The sequence below is a fragment of the Natator depressus genome, chromosome 1 (genome assembly GCF_965152275.1).
Source record: "Natator depressus isolate rNatDep1 chromosome 1, rNatDep2.hap1, whole genome shotgun sequence".
Classification (NCBI taxonomy): Eukaryota; Metazoa; Chordata; order Testudines; family Cheloniidae; genus Natator; species Natator depressus.
The window spans coordinates 87,672,102-87,687,745 of record NC_134234.1 but is presented as its reverse complement, the minus strand read 5'-3'; the positions used below and the strand labels follow the sequence as shown (position 1 = coordinate 87,687,745).

At 42.3% G+C, this 15,644-nt stretch overlaps 1 long non-coding RNA gene across 2 annotated transcripts in view; it reads left to right on the top strand.

Annotated features, from left to right (window-relative positions):
* LOC141982396 (uncharacterized) overlaps positions 1 to 15,644 on the top strand; it is a 99,227-nt gene that overhangs the window by 73,141 nt on the left and 10,442 nt on the right. The gene's annotated exons all lie outside the window — the stretch shown is intronic.

Here is a 15,644-nt window from a genome sequence, read left to right as displayed (position 1 = left end):
TGTGGAAGAGAGATGTCCCTTCCTAGCACAGGGCACAGCAGCTCTTCACAAGGAGGGGAAGGAGTGATTCCACCTGCATAGAATTCTTAATGCAAATAAGGCTCCCAGAGAACTCTCTTTTATCTAGAGATGTTTAACAATTAACACTTCCAAACAGAAATGTGCATGGAATATTTATTTTACTGCCAACATGTGTATGGGCTTAATATAGTTGATGTTCTCTCAATTGAAGGTCAACAGATTCAGAGCATTAGCACCAGAAGCCAAGGAAGGGCCAGAACAGATGCTGGCAGTGCTATGACATCTTGGTTGCTTAAAAACAGTATCTGCGGCCAGTGGAGCACTCACACAACAATGTTTGAGAAGTTTCAGGGAGGCTGAAGGTCTACGTAGGGTCTGACCTATACTAGAACTCCAAATTTGGTGGTTCACGGTCTTGCTATAGCTAACAAGTTATCTGGGGTGGCCTTTTATTGCAGATATGGGGGTCATCTGGTCTCTATCAGGGATCCATGATCTGCCAGATGTCAGAGGATTGGACCTAGGCTGCTGGAACATGGAGCAACGTCAGGAATACAGTGACCTAGCAGGCCCCTAGACAATTAGTTGAGGTTCTTCCTCATGTCTAACATTCGGGGGTGAGACTGTACTCTTCAAGGCATCATTTCCATTGGCTTTTGGGGGGCCTTCTGGGTCAGTGAGTTATTTCCTTTAGCCAAGGAAGACTTTTCAGGGCAGGCTTTCGAACAACAGGACATGCAATGGAAAGGTGACTCTCTACAGGTGAAGGACCACAGATCAAAAAATGAACAAATTGAGGTGGGTGAAATTGTTGCTGCTCTGGTGAGAGAGACTTGTGTCCTGTATGGGCACTGCGGGCCTCCCTGGGAGGATCCCCTGTTCCTGCAAACCAAATGCTAGTTTGTGGGAGTGTATACGATGAGGCTGCCATTCTTGGGCTTGCCACCATGACAGTATGGCTCCCATTTGTTCTGTATACGGACCATAACAGTAGCTACACAGTTGGGCTCGGGGGCGGAGTGTGGGGGGAAAATCAGAAGTCTAGGCTTTAGGGCTTGGGTGATGCAAGGCCTATAAGTCCTATGTGTGGCTGTTTGAAGAGAGGCAGATGCAGGTGGTGGGCCATAAGCACCACAGGTTTTAACCATGTCTGCTTCCTTCTCCATGTCTATCATATAGAATGTATTGGAGCAAGCCTATGGCTGGGGATATGAATTTGTTGGCACACCTTTGTGTACCATTCTATGCATCCGATGAAATGGGCTGTAGCCCATGAAAGCTTATGCTGTAATAAAGTTGTTAGTCTCTAAGGTGCCACAAGTACTCCTGTTCTTTGTACACTAGGCTTACAAGAGCACGTAATTCAACAAGGTGTTTGTAGTCGGCCTCTGGCTGGATGTAACTTTTTTCTTGGCACAGCAGACAGGGCATGTGCTGGGACTAGCTCATGCCTGTTTTGCATGGGCTAGTGCCCCATGGAACACTCTAGACATCATTGTTATCCACCTCTGGGTGAACAACCAAGGAACATGACACCAGGTCCAACAGATATGAAAGGCCAAGGGGGATATTGGACTGCTGATGGACATTTTTCCCAGTGGGGAGATGGTATGGTTGGAGATGCAGTCTGCTAAAGGCTGCAGGCTAGTAATAAACCCACAAAAATGGTGGATAGGACCTGGAGAAAGGCCAAATGGCAAGTATTGGCAGGTCTGTAGTCCTGAGGTGGCTCTGTTATTCAGCTACACTCTGGGCTGATTTTATCAGGAGGACGGAGTACACCTCTCTGATATAGGTGCCGATTTGTTTCTGGATTATCTTGGTATCGGGCTTGCTTAACTTCTAGATAGCTCATGAAGGGTGGGGTGGAGGCAACCAACCTGATGTTTGCACCTCCTTGTGCCAGGTACCTTGTGCAGGAATTTGCTGATTTAGACTGCAAATCCAAAAAAGTAACAGTGAGCATCTTGTGGATATCTCCTTACTAGATGGGATTGTCATATGTAACCCCCTGGGGTAAATGCTGGAGCACTAGCCTAGGGGGGACTGCCCACCAGTGTGCTTGGTGGTAGTGCTGGCTAAGAGTCAAGGTCCCCTCTTCCCTTACCCCCAAAAGGGGGAGGTATGCTAGCGAGTGAGTGAAAAGGCCCAGAGACCTTCCTAGTGTGGCAACTGGCTCGCCCTGTAGTGGGAGTCCCCAAGAATTGGCAAAAGAACAATGGGATGCAAGTGACTGAGCTGGGCTGTACCCCAACAGGAACCTTGGATGTAAACTGCAAAGTAAGGTCAGTTTAATTACATCCTTCACAGTTGTGAAAAATGTCACAGCCTGTGTGATTGTAAATAATTTGACCTAAACCCTGATTTAGACACCACTAGGTCAATGGAAGAATTATTCCATTGATCTAGCTGCTGCCTCTTGGAGAAGTGAATGTACTGTAGCGATGGAAGAATCCCTTCTGTCACTGTATTAAGTGTATACAGTACAGCAGCACAGCTGTGCTGCTGCAGTGTTTCCAATGTAGACATAGCCTTAGTAACTGGGCATATTTTAGCATTTGCAACAATCGTGCAGAAGAAAGATGGGGATATCATTTTGTTACCCATATTCCTAATGCAAAAAATTCAGGCTATTGCTATTTATTGTTCCCTATCATATCAGTGTATGATCTTAAATTTGCAGTGCAATATTTAAGAAACTGAAAAGCTGATGGAAGAGGAAAGAGCTAGATAGGCACAGAAATTATTCTGCATGCCTTGTGGTACAGCAGGTCAATACCCTGGCAAAATAATCTGTCAGAAAAATGTTGAACACCTCACTCAGACAAATGCTGTTGCTATGCTACCCCCTGCCCCCATTTTGATGTATAATTTGTAAAACAAAGAAGTGATTAAAATATGGACAAGATTTTAATAATAGCTCTAAGTAGAGTGGATAGGACAAAGTGTTTAAGATTCTCACTCAAATTCCCTTGCTGCTGAAAGTATAAATAACTGTGGTTACAAATAACAAATAACATCTGCAGTTATACTGACTAGGATAAAATTACAAGGCCTATCAATCTTCATGCTTTAGGGCCTAAGCTGATCACCAGCTGTGATCCACAAGCAATTTCCTTCCATGGTGTTATATTACACAGCTAGGTAGATTATGAGTTTTTATGCCTTCTTCTGAAGCATCCAAAATTGACCAATGTCAGAGATAAGGTATAAGACTAAATGGGCCATTGATCTGCTGTAGTATGACAACTCCTATATTTGTTATCTTATCTTTATATATAAAACCCCTCTGTCAGATGATGTTTGCAGTAACAAAGGTTGAGCTCAATATCTAGACATTCCTCTTAATGTTACAAAATAGAGCTGGTTTGAGCCCCCACCCAGATTTCTGAGTGAACGAAAAACGACCCCCTGGACACCTGTAAGAGACAATACTTCCCCATTTGCATGCACTGAATCTGTGTATAACAAAAGAACATTCTTTATTAAAAGGAAAGGGAGCTCCGCATTAATTTGGTAAATCTGCAACAAAGATTCAGAAGCCTGGAAGCCATAACATCAGTCCCACAGTATGCAGGCCAGTGTCCTTTGTCTCACTTTCCCATCTTGAAGCATGAAAGTATGACAGACAAATGTTGCTTTAACACCCCTTTCCGTCTGCTACACTCCACTCAGTTTGCTGTCCGAAGTCAGCATTTATAGTGTGTTCAAGTGGGTCCAATTTGCACCCTGGGGGGAGTGGGTCAATCAATGCCGCCCTTCTGTTGCCATCACTGCTGTCACTGTTATCTTTGTCTCTGCTTGCCACTTGTGCCACCTTTGCTGCTGCTCACCGTTACCTCTGCCCCCCTTTCCTTTTGCTGCTGCCTCTGCTTCTAGCTCTAATGCTGTGTTCTGAGGTTCTGCCATTTAAGCCAGTTCCTTTGTACCCTATTCAGCTAATGTCACAAAGCAGAAGTTAATATGAAGTTCTTTAATATTATATATGTAATTTCCCAACCCTAAAAAGTAATATGTTACATGTGTGATTGTGAATCATGATGTATTAATTAGGTCACTGTTCCTCAAACTACTTATCATCAACCCTTTTTTTATCAAAGGAAAGAAACTATAAAACTAGGAGAGAAGAGTCAAGACAGTAATAGTGGAACTGCCATTCATTTTCTATATTAGGGATAAGGAGAGGGTAAATTGATTGACTATCTGAGGAGCCAGGGAGAGGTGTGTATTTTTGCATGCATTTAAAGGTTGAGTTTTTAACCTCAAATTCTCTCTTTCTCTAACACACACACGCACGCACACCCACACACACTGGCAGAGGAGTAGAGGGAAGTCAAAAAGCCAAAAGATAGACTAAAAAGCATAATTGGCTAGGCTTATTTGGGGGGCCAAGTCATGATCTTTTGGTGGTTGAACTCATGATTTTTGATCTCTTGAGATTGATAATACTGCAGTGAGGTGGGAAAGGTGAAAGTATTCCACAGTTCCAGTCCCTTTCTTACATTTATACTTCACACTCAAGGGTGGCGGGTATAATATGTCAGGATAGGCTAAGCCAGATGCTGGTTGTGGGTTTGTTGGGGGAAGTTTGTGTTTATTATTATGCTCCATGCAGGTTCTGGGGTGGCTGAGGAGGCAGTATTGGCTATTCAGCTTCCTGGGTTCATCAGTAATCTCCCTGGACCTCAGAATATCAAATGCTCAGGTTCTTCTCCCAGAACCTTTCTGCTGTGCGGCTCCAGCTGGCCCAGGGCTCCTCTGGCTGCAGGGGAAGGGGGATCTTGGGGTTCCTCCATCCGAGGGAGGGCAGGGGGTCTCAGGGCTCTGGCTGGGGGGGTGGGGTGGTCTCGGGGGTCTGGCCACAGGGAGGGGCCACCGGTGAAAGGGGCGGAGCTGGGGGCTAGTGTCCCCAAAGGGGGGCTCCACTCGCCCCTCATGTTCACATTTACTGTACTGTGGTGGTGTGACACTGTATGGAATCTGGGGATATTATGAATACCAATATTGTAAAATGGGAGTGAGTTCTACCAGATATGCTGTGTGAAGTATCTGCAAAAGTTTTATAATTTGTTTATATGTTTGTATCACCTTGTATTATGAGTTATAGATATAGTATATATCTGTATTTCAAACTTCTGTTGTGCATCTGGGTGACATCCTTTGACAGATTGGCATTAGCACTGTCTGGCCTGCTTGGTGACCCATCAAGGGACATCAGCTGTACAATGAACCCATTGAAAGGGTCAGGGATACATCATATGACTCAGCAAGGCATGCAGACGTTGTGAGACTTTGCAGTAAAGAGGAAGGGACAGGTTCTACCACACTAAGTCCTCTATGTTTCTCTGCCTGTTCTGAGATAATTGTTTCTCTTGTCTTTTTTTCTACCCCATGTTGTGTTAGCGGTGTACAAGTGAGCCATATTTAGCAACAATTTCCTAAGCAAATAAATACTGTTATGAGAAATAAGGGCTTCTCTACATGTGTACTAATGTAGGTGTGAGTTTTAAAGCACACTAGCTACTCCATACTAACTTCCTGAGTGGACCCTCTTAGTGCACATTAAGGGCTTGTCCTCACTACTGCAGCATCTGGAAGATGTGCTATGTTGACTGAAGAGTTCTCTCCCATGGATTTAATTACTCCATCTCAACAAGAGGTGGAAGCTATGTTGGCGGGAGAGTGTCTCCTGCCATCGTAGAATGGTATAGATAACGGTTTAAGTAAATGTAACCTATGTTGCTCAGAGGGGGTGATTTTGTAAGGGATATAAGTTACATTGACTTAAGCAGTAGCGTAGACAAGCCCTAAGTGTCTTTAGGTGATTTAGCTTAGTATTCTTCCAAAGCGTAGCTAATGCACAAACAGCCCTGCAGTTTACACAGCCCTGCAGTTCAGATTATTGGGGTGTGACCTGCAGCATTGCTCTAGAACTAAAAGGTATCTAGATCATATTAACGTAGTCCTGTTTAAAGAGGATTATTTTAACTCTAAACTAGGCACCTTTTATTTTGCATCATTAGCTAGTGATAAGTCTTGGGTAGCCTACATCTGTAGGGATCTTAGCAGATAAAACTCCAACTAGCACTTAAAGCTTCCCTCCCCTGGCACAGAACAAAAAATGCTGCTGCCATCTCTCTCTTCCCTGGGGTGACTCATTGCTCACGTGCAACTCTTGCCACAGATGTGGAGGTGCAAACTGCATTCACTTGCAGAGGTTCTTCAAGTACAACATCAGTGAGCACTATGTTGTGCAATAATGGAGATAGTGATCTCTTTCTAGCTGGCCCAGTTACTTTATGTGGCCCAGGGTGGGTCTATAGCCAATACTTTATTAGGGTGAGAAATAGTCACAAGACAGAGGACCCAGAACCCATGCCCTAATACCAGACAAAAGGAGAGTTTAAAAAGATATGTATTTACAATATTTCACAATTTGATGACAGTAACCACTAAAGACAAATAAGGCTTCAGCCTTGCAAGCTTCAAGCAGCAGATGGTACTATTGACTCCAATGGGAGTTCCATGTCTAAGCTCTTCGGGTCAGAGACTGACTTTTTGTTCTGCGTTTGTACAGTGCCTAGCACAATGAGGTCCTGGTCCATGACTGGGGCTCCTAGGTGCTACCACAGTACAAATAATAAATGATGAATGGCAGGCTTTCAGGACCAGGTGGTAAGTTTGTGCTACTTGACACGTTTACCATCTTCTAAATAGGGCAATGGAAACATCTTTCAGGATGGTTTCCTTCTGTGCCATTTTATGAGGCTGGAACTGCAGTAGTCGTGGATTGTATGTTGGCTGCAGTGTAAATAATCTGGAAGGGTAACCGCATTTCAGTGTTTATCTGTCTCCTTTTTAAGTATAGGAAAAGTAGCATCTACAAATTCTATCAAAACAATACATTACAAGAATGGTAGCAGCATTATCTCCCTGAATGGTTACTTTCTGTATCTCTGTAATAGGTGGCGGGGTGGGGGGGGAGGGTGCAGGGGAAGGGGGAGTTATACGTCATACCATGATGATCCTGTGATAGTAGCTCTATCTGATAATAACTTCTGCTGTTTGATCTTTATGCTAACCTTGATTTCATGAAGCTCCCGATTTCATGCCTTAATTCTAGATGCTAAATTATTAAATAAGGTGGGGGTTTTTCATATTGAATATTTGTCAAAACATTTCTTAGCATGGTCTGCAGACTGCTGTTTCTAGCCTTTGTATTGCTTTCAGTCTTTGCAAGAAGGGAGAGACTAATTCAGCTATTAAAAAAAAAAAGTCACCTACAGTCTCTTGGTAGATCTCTAAGGGCACATTTCTAATGGTCCCTTTCTCATATTGCTACTGTAGGGGTGTCTTAGTAATGCTGTTAGACTTTATATTGTTTGACTTTATCTATGAATGTTGTACCTATGTAAGCACAAATTTGCAATATGTACTATTGAGCAACAATGGCAGCAATTTACAAGATATGTATCTAGGTAAGTGGACAAATATTAAGTTTTCTGATTTTGATGTGCCCAGCTTGACTGATCTTGGGGCCTGATTTCCAGAGGGAAGATGCTTAGCCTTTATTAACATTCATGCCCATTTAAGGCATCCTAAGTTGGGCACCCAAAAATTGAGACATCAAAATCACGAGTCGCTTAAAAAAATTAGTCCTTTAGGTTAAACTGAAAATATCTAAAACAATAATGATGCTAAATATGCTGTTACATTCTGCAGTTAAGAACAGTTTTCAGTATAGATGCGGGAGTTTCATCATAGACTATTTGGTGGTTGTTCAAAAATAATTTTACCACTGATAGGACTCAACAGAAAAAATAAATTTATAGACGGAGAGAACCAAAGGTGCATCTAGTCCATCTGCTTGCCTTATAGCAGGTGCTGTTTGCTATCTAACAGTCATGACCACTATAGTTTTGAATTTCACCTTCTTTAACTCACACCTCTTCTTGCCCTTTAGCATGTAAGTTGCAACAATTCTGAGGGCTTGTCTAGGGGACACTAAGGAAAATTAAGCCAAATTAACTAAAGGTGTGAAATTGATGTACATACATTAAAGCACATTTTAGTCCTATATTTGTTCTTTTCTTCTGCTCACAGACTCAGGTGAACACCAAGTCCTTGTCCTTGTCCCTGTCTTGACAACTTTTAGAAAATACAACCTTTTGTTTTTGCCCTGATAGCTAAAACACTTGTCCATGTATCACTGTTCCCAGGCTAGCTGCACCTCTGTCCCTTCTCAGAGCCTCACCGACCTAACCATTACGGGTGTCAGGTTTCAGGCCTTCTCTCCTGGGGAGGAATGCTCACTCTTAGATCAGCAGCTGGGTTACAGCTCCCTGGGTAACAATCATGACTATTTCAGCAGGTCCAACTGGGGTTTGGACACTGCAGGAGTTTCCTTTCAGGAACTTGCAACAGTAGCTGATTAAAGTGACTCAAAAATAACTTCAGCATGATCTGTGCTGGATGGTTTAGACACAACAAATCCTGCATCTGGGCAGGGAGTTATATTAGATGACTCTTGCATTCCCTTTTAACCCTATGATTCTATGAAACATTTTTTTCACCCAAATATACAAAGCAGACTGGGCCAAGATATAGAACAAAAGAGTCCCCCCCACACATTTCATTACCTAAGCTTAACCTCTCTAGCTATAGCAGGCCTGGCTTGTTCCCCATCTCCGAGTTCAGAGAAACATCCTGCACTGCTTGCAGCATGCTGTCTCTGAGTCTTCCCAACCTGTCAGCTTTATCACGGATACACCCTATGCTGCCTCTGGCAGCTCACCAAAAACATACAAACAATCTCTCTTTTCTTCAGGCTAGCCTCTATAAGGGTAAAACGTCTTAGCCTAGAGCAGCCAGCTGTTGTTATTTTAACTCCTTTGCAGATATGTAGTTCTCTCTTGCTCACTTCTTTAATGACCCCTTGCAGAGTCCTCTGATTCAATTCTATGCATTCAGGCAGACAGCAATATAAAACTAAATGGGGAAACCAAGTCACCCTTATTACAGATAGGATAACTCCCAGTTTCTCACACATGCCTGCTCTGGTCATTTCCCACTTCATGTGCTGCAATCTCCTCCTCTCTGCCCTCCCTAAAACTTCTGCTGATCTCCTTCAGCCCAGCCAAAATGCAGTTAGAAGTATCATTCTCCCACTCCCCTCTTTGAAACCTTACAAGGGCCCCCTCTTACAATATTAGTAGCTTTCATAAATATAAAGGGAAGGGAACCACCTTTCTATATACAGTGCTATAAATTCCCTCCTGGCCAGAGGCAAAATCCTTTCACCTGTAAAGGGTTAAGAAGCTAAGGTAACCTCGCTGGCACCTGACCCAAAATGACCAATGATGGAACAAGATTCTTTCAAATCTGGGGGGCAGGGTTTGTCTGTCTATGTGATACCTTTGCTAGGAACAGATCAAGGATGCAAGCCTTCTAACTCCTGTAAAGTTAGTAAGTAATCTAGCTAGAAAATGCGTTAGATTTTCTTTTGTTTAATGGCTTGTAAAATTTGCTGTGCTGGAGGGAAAGTGTATTCCTGTTTTTGTGTCTTTTTGTAACTTAAGGTTTTGCCTAAAGGGAATTTCTATGTTTTGAATCTGATTACCCTGTAAAGTATTTACCATCCTGATTTTACAGAGGTGATTCTTTTACTTTTTCTTTAAATAATTTTTTTCTTTTAAGAACCTGATTGATTTTTATTGTTCTTAAGATCCAAGGGTTTGGGTCTGTGTTCACCTGTACCAATTGGTGAGGATATTATTATCAAGCCTTCCCCAGGAAAGGGGGTGTAGGGCTTGGGGGGATATTTTTGGGGAAGACATCTCCAAGTGGTCTCTTTCCCTGTTCTTTGTTTAAATTGCTTGGTGGTGGCAGCATACTGTTCAAGGACAAGACAAAGTTTGTACCTTGGGGAAGTTTTTAACCTAAGCTGTTAAGAATAAGCTTAGGGGGTTTTTCATGCAGGTCCCCACATCTGTACCCTAGAGTTCAGAGTGGGGAAGGAACCTTGACAGTAGTAATGTTTTTTGTACTGGGGAAGCTCTTAGAGACCCCAGTCAGGGATTTGGGCCTCACTGAGCAAGGCATTCTATGCAGATATAACAAGATATGGTCCATACCCCAGAGAGTTGCAACTTAAGAGATAAAGCCCTTGATAATTGTGGACCAAATTAGCTAGGCATATGCTTCACCATCTGCTTATCCAGGGCTTGGAAACTATAGGTGCCAACTCTATGGGTAAATACGGGGTGCTCAGCACCCACTGGTGGCCCCACCGATCAGCTCCTCCCCCACCCTCCCACAATCAGCTGTTCAGCAGCATGCAGGAAGCACTGGAGGAGGGGGCAGAGCGAGGGCAGGGCGTGCTGTGGGGAGGGGGCATAACAGGTCAGGAAGAGGTGGGGCAGGGGCGGGAAGAGGTGGGATGGGGTGGGGCATAGCAGGCTTAAGAACCCGGAGAAATGACAAAGTCAGCACATGTGTTGGAAACTAAAAAAGTCCAGAGGGAGTACACTGGGAGTTGAGACAGGGCATTTCTAATCTGACCACCTTCAGAAGTGCGAACAGTGTCCATTGTTGATTGTTGTATTCCTCTCCCTTTTAAGATAAATATAAATCAGGACCTAGACATTACAGTAATCAGCACTCTAAAATACAGTAGTTACAGACTGATAAATAAGATTATGGATGAAAAAGATTGTTCCTAAGAAATTAATGAGCCGGATTGTTGCACACCATGTATTGCTATCATCAGCCAGTTTGTGTAAAGACAAATTTAACTTTCCCTGACCCAGAAAGGAATAATCGTTATACACTGCTTTATCTTCTGGAAAATGAGGGAACAAAACTGAACTGAGAAAGGAATTTGCCTTTTATAGCATGTTCTAGACCTCAGAAACTTATTGCATTTAGGAAAAGTCACCTCAAGGTTCTCTTCTCTTTCAGCAGAAAATAAGACATCTTAAGATGCTTTTAAAGAAAATTAGCTTAAAGTTTTTTGCTTTATTTCATGCTAAATACACTTTCAGATAGCAATAGAAGAAACAGAATGGCATAAGTGTTTTCTCTTTTTGTCTTTGTTAGTAAATTTGCACAGATCTTGCAAATGGTTCTTCCCATTTTTATTAGAACAGTCCTCATTCTGATGACTTCCAACCCTAGGAGCTTTTCTTTCTTAATCCAATCTTGTGTCAGCTATTGGTTTTCCTTTCAGAGTCTGTCACTAAGCTAGATTTTATTGAGAAAGGATCTGTAGGAGGCTATAATATCTTCTAAAATGTGCATGTTAACAGCTTTCTAAAAAAGCATGTAGCCATTATATGATGAAAAAAGATGGAATACAATCATCACGCTCAAATACCCATAAATATTCCCTTTCTAACAAACAGTACTAATTAAGATTGAACTAAAGGGAACCATTTCCTATTTTTAAAAGGCTAAGTAGAGAATTAAACCCAAACAAATCATATTCCCAAGATACAAACATTTCATGCTTCAGAATGCAGCAAATGCAGCCTCTGAAAATTTTAAGCATTGCCATTCTCAAGGCATTTGTAACTAAACAGGAACATACCACCATTTGGTAATGATTTGCTGATAGAAACACCTGTATTTTTGTAGTCAGTATTGCATTCTCGTATGTAGTCCTGGGTGTTGGTCTGTCTTTCTAATCCACATTGGAAAAGTATTGACATTGTGTCAGTTTGTACAGGTCTTAAAAACAGTTTGGTGCAAGTGACAAGTATATACAGTTCTGCTAAAGACATTCTGTGCAGATAATGTTTCAGTCTTGCAGTCAGTTCTCTGGCAAAACTCCTATTTACTTCATTGGAAACTTTGCTTGAGTAAAGTCGAGGACCAGGGCTTGCTTGATTCAGCTGCCATAGAAATTAATAGGACTTTTCCTCCTAGCTTTATTGGGTGTTGGATCGGGTAATAAATTGACAAAATAATAAATATGATTAATCTTGCTCTATATAATAATCCTTTTTTGTAATCATTATATATTATTTGTACTATTGTAGGACCTAGAAGCAAACACAGAAAAAAAAAAAAGACTGTCCTCGTTCCATACTTTTGCTTAGGCTCAATGTCAGATTCTGAATTCAGTTATGCTGATGTAAATCTGAAAGAATGCCACTGACTTCAAGTGAGATCTTTTAGATTTACACAATGTAAATTAGATCAGAACCTGAACACTCAGAGGACAAGGTCCAACATTGTTAAAAAAAAATCTGTTTCCATTTAGCTGTCTGAAATCACTGGTGACTGATGTGGTCATTAACTGTTATCTATACCAGTGGTTCTCAAACTAGGGCCACTGCTTGTTCAGGGAAAGCCCCTGGTGGGCCGGGCCAGTTTATTTACCTGCCACGGCCCCAGGTTTGGCCGATCATGGCTCTCACTGGCCACGGTTCACCGCTCCAGGCCAATGGGGGCTGTGGGAAGCGGCACAGGCCGAGGGATGTGCTGGCCACCCTTCCTGCAGTCCCCATTGGCCCGGAGCAGCGAACCGCGGCCAGTGGGAGCCACAATCAGCTGAACCTGCAGACGCAGCAGGTAAATAAACCAGCCCGGCCCGCAAGGGGCTTTCCCTGAACAAGCGGCGGCCCTACTTTGAGAACCACTGATTCATACCATGTCACTTTGAATGGTCTCTTGAATATGTGTTAATGACTTAATGCTAAACAATCTGTTTCATCTTGTATTTAGCTGTGACACTCTGGGTAAGTTTCCCAGTCCTGAAGAAGAGCTTGAAAGCTCATCTCTCTCACCAACAGAAATTGGTCCAGTAAAAGATATTACCTCAGCCACTTGTCCCTCTAATATCCTGAAACTGACAGGGCTCCAACAACACTGCATACATCTCTACACAATAGCATCCAACAACTAGGGTGAGGTTTGGTCTAAAAGTTAGTGTTTCTAACTCTTTTATGAGTTGAGATAGAAACTGGGCAGAATGTTCATAGAAGAGGAGAGTCACTGGTGTAGCAAGTTCAACTCTTCTTGTGCCTCCTGCCAACAGAAGCTCCAGTCCTTCAGTGATCTGCCTTGTCTTGTGACTCACCCTCCAGCCAGGTCACTTCTGAGGTAAACAAAGAGTCCAATAAACTAAACTCGAACATAACTCTTCATCCCTACACAGCCTCTACAGACTCTTCACTTCTTTGTGGGCTTTGCAGATTTTTCCTTCTTCTCCTGTGCAGAGAGATGCCTTGCAGGGTTTTCTCCCTGGAGACCTGGTTCCAAACTCAAAGTCCTTCTCTCTTTTGTGTCAGGGAGTTTCTGCAACACCTGTCTCAGTGGCCTGTAGGGCAACACAGGCCCCCTTTATTTTCTGGGTTCCTCTCTGCATCCCTGGACTTCTTCCTGCCTTGGCCTTCCTTCAGGCCCCTTTCCACAGCCTATTTCTGTGCTTACTCTACTTCTGCCTCTCTCCAGGCCTTTCCTCTACTCTCCAGCAACTAGAGAGGGACTGTGGGGTTCTTTCCATCTCTTCTTGCAATCTCCTTCTCGTCTGGGCTTCTTCCCCCAGCTGGGCCTGGCCCACTCCCCAGGTGCACTAACTGCACTTTCTCCAGTTAACTTTTCATTATGCATCACAGTTCTTTAATAGTTGTCCAGTGGAGCTACATAGGTATTAAAATACTGAATCTGTCTTGGTTTTGCAGTGGTCTCTTTTGCTCATTCTCTGCAATTGCTGGTTGACCTTTCACATTCTCTCCCATAATTTTTCTACCAACTCTATGTATACCACTTTAAGAGTTAATGAATTAATAGATATGCTAGTAAGGCAATCTAGCATATCTATGATGCAATATTAAATGAGAAAGTTGGAGAAATCTTTGACTCTCCAGCATATTTCACTAAAAACGGATTAATGGAGTTGATTAAAATTGTGGGGGAGAGTTTTAGATTTTTTTTTTCATTTTTATTCTGTTAACATTCAATTTTTCCAACAGTTTCTTTGAAAAAGAAACATTCAAAAGTTTTTGATTAGTTCTAGTGATGAGGACAATGAATCTTTACTAGCTACACAGATAAAAATAGCTAGCATTTGGTGAAATAAAAGGAAGGAAGAAAAACCCTACAAAGTAAATAAGTCACTACAGTGAGAGAAGTCTCTTACAGAATGCACAGAACATTTCAATGCATGCTGAAAAACTTGCATTACCTACATTGAAGGACTAGATCTACAGTTTATTGCTAATGAAGCACCTGAATAGAAGAAAGTGCTCACCCTGCTTAGCTTAATAGTGGGGGGAAATAGACAATTACTCCAAGAAATAATAGAACCAGAGAAACCTACTGATAAGACATTTAAATTTGAAGACACTTTGTAAAACCACTTAGGTTTGAAGCCTTTGGAAATGGCAGACTCAGATTTCATAAGCATCTCCTAGATTTCCTAGAAAGGAGAGAGCAGCAGCACTTACATAGCAGAGATAAGGAAGTTCACAGAATACTGTGATTTAATAGATACTTTATAGGACTCTTTTTGTGAGATAGATTTGTTTGTGGCTTATGGAATGGATATAACTGAAAAAGGTTGCTCTCAGAAGCTTAGCTCACTTTAACAAAACATAAGAGAGTGAGGTAGGAATGATTGTTGCCACTACAAATACTCTGAAACTATTGGGCAGATCCCAGACAATTGACAATTCTTTTTCCAAAAAAAGAAACCATATAGAAGCTTTGTGGTACAGATAGAAGTTACAGATGCAACAATGTGGTATATAAATAAGTGCTCAGATACCAAACTGATGAATTGAGAGAGAATCTGAACCCTGTGTTAGGACAGAAGTGTGCTACAAATAAAATAGGCATGGAACATTCAGAAAGCCATAAGAAAGGGGAAAAATAGTGTGAAAAAAGGTAATACTGATGATACCTAGCTCTTATATAGCACTTTTCATCAATAGATCTGAAAGCAGTTGACAAAGGATGTCAGCTTCATTAGCAAATTTTATATATTGTTCTGTGAGGCAAAACAAGTCAGGCAAGGCCAGATTCTAGCCAGACCTAATTCAAAGAAGGAAGGATACAAGTGGGTTTCCTTCTTGGAGACCTTACACAGAGGCTATCCAGAGTACCATTAAGGAAAGCATCAGGAGCATCTTATGGGTGCTAGCTTTGTGAAAGGTGGCCTGGAAGGGTGGTATGAAGACATAGCCATGATCCTGCCTCCCCTCCTCATTGGCCAGGTGAAGTGGGGAACACACTGTATTCTCTGCAATGATGACAAACCTACCGCTCTGGTTTCCATGCTCCAGGAGCTCCCAGTACCTTGACAAATTCATCAAAGAGAAAATGAATACAATCCAACATGTGCTTCCACCACCCCATCCTTATCCTCACCATCTCCCACCTGCCATGCCGTCTCTCTGCCTTTGATGTGTGCCACCTGCTAACTCCTTCATCTTTGCTATGTTGACTTATGGACCTTCCTAGACTCCCCTGTTTGGGGTTGACTCTGACCAGCTAACATGTTTTTAAAGGTGTTAAACCCTGTGTACACTATTTTATGAAAAATTGCTAGTTAAAAGTCATTAGCTAATGTTTTTAAGCATGCCTTTAGTTAGAGCCTAATTAGGGCCAATGTGAGTAAG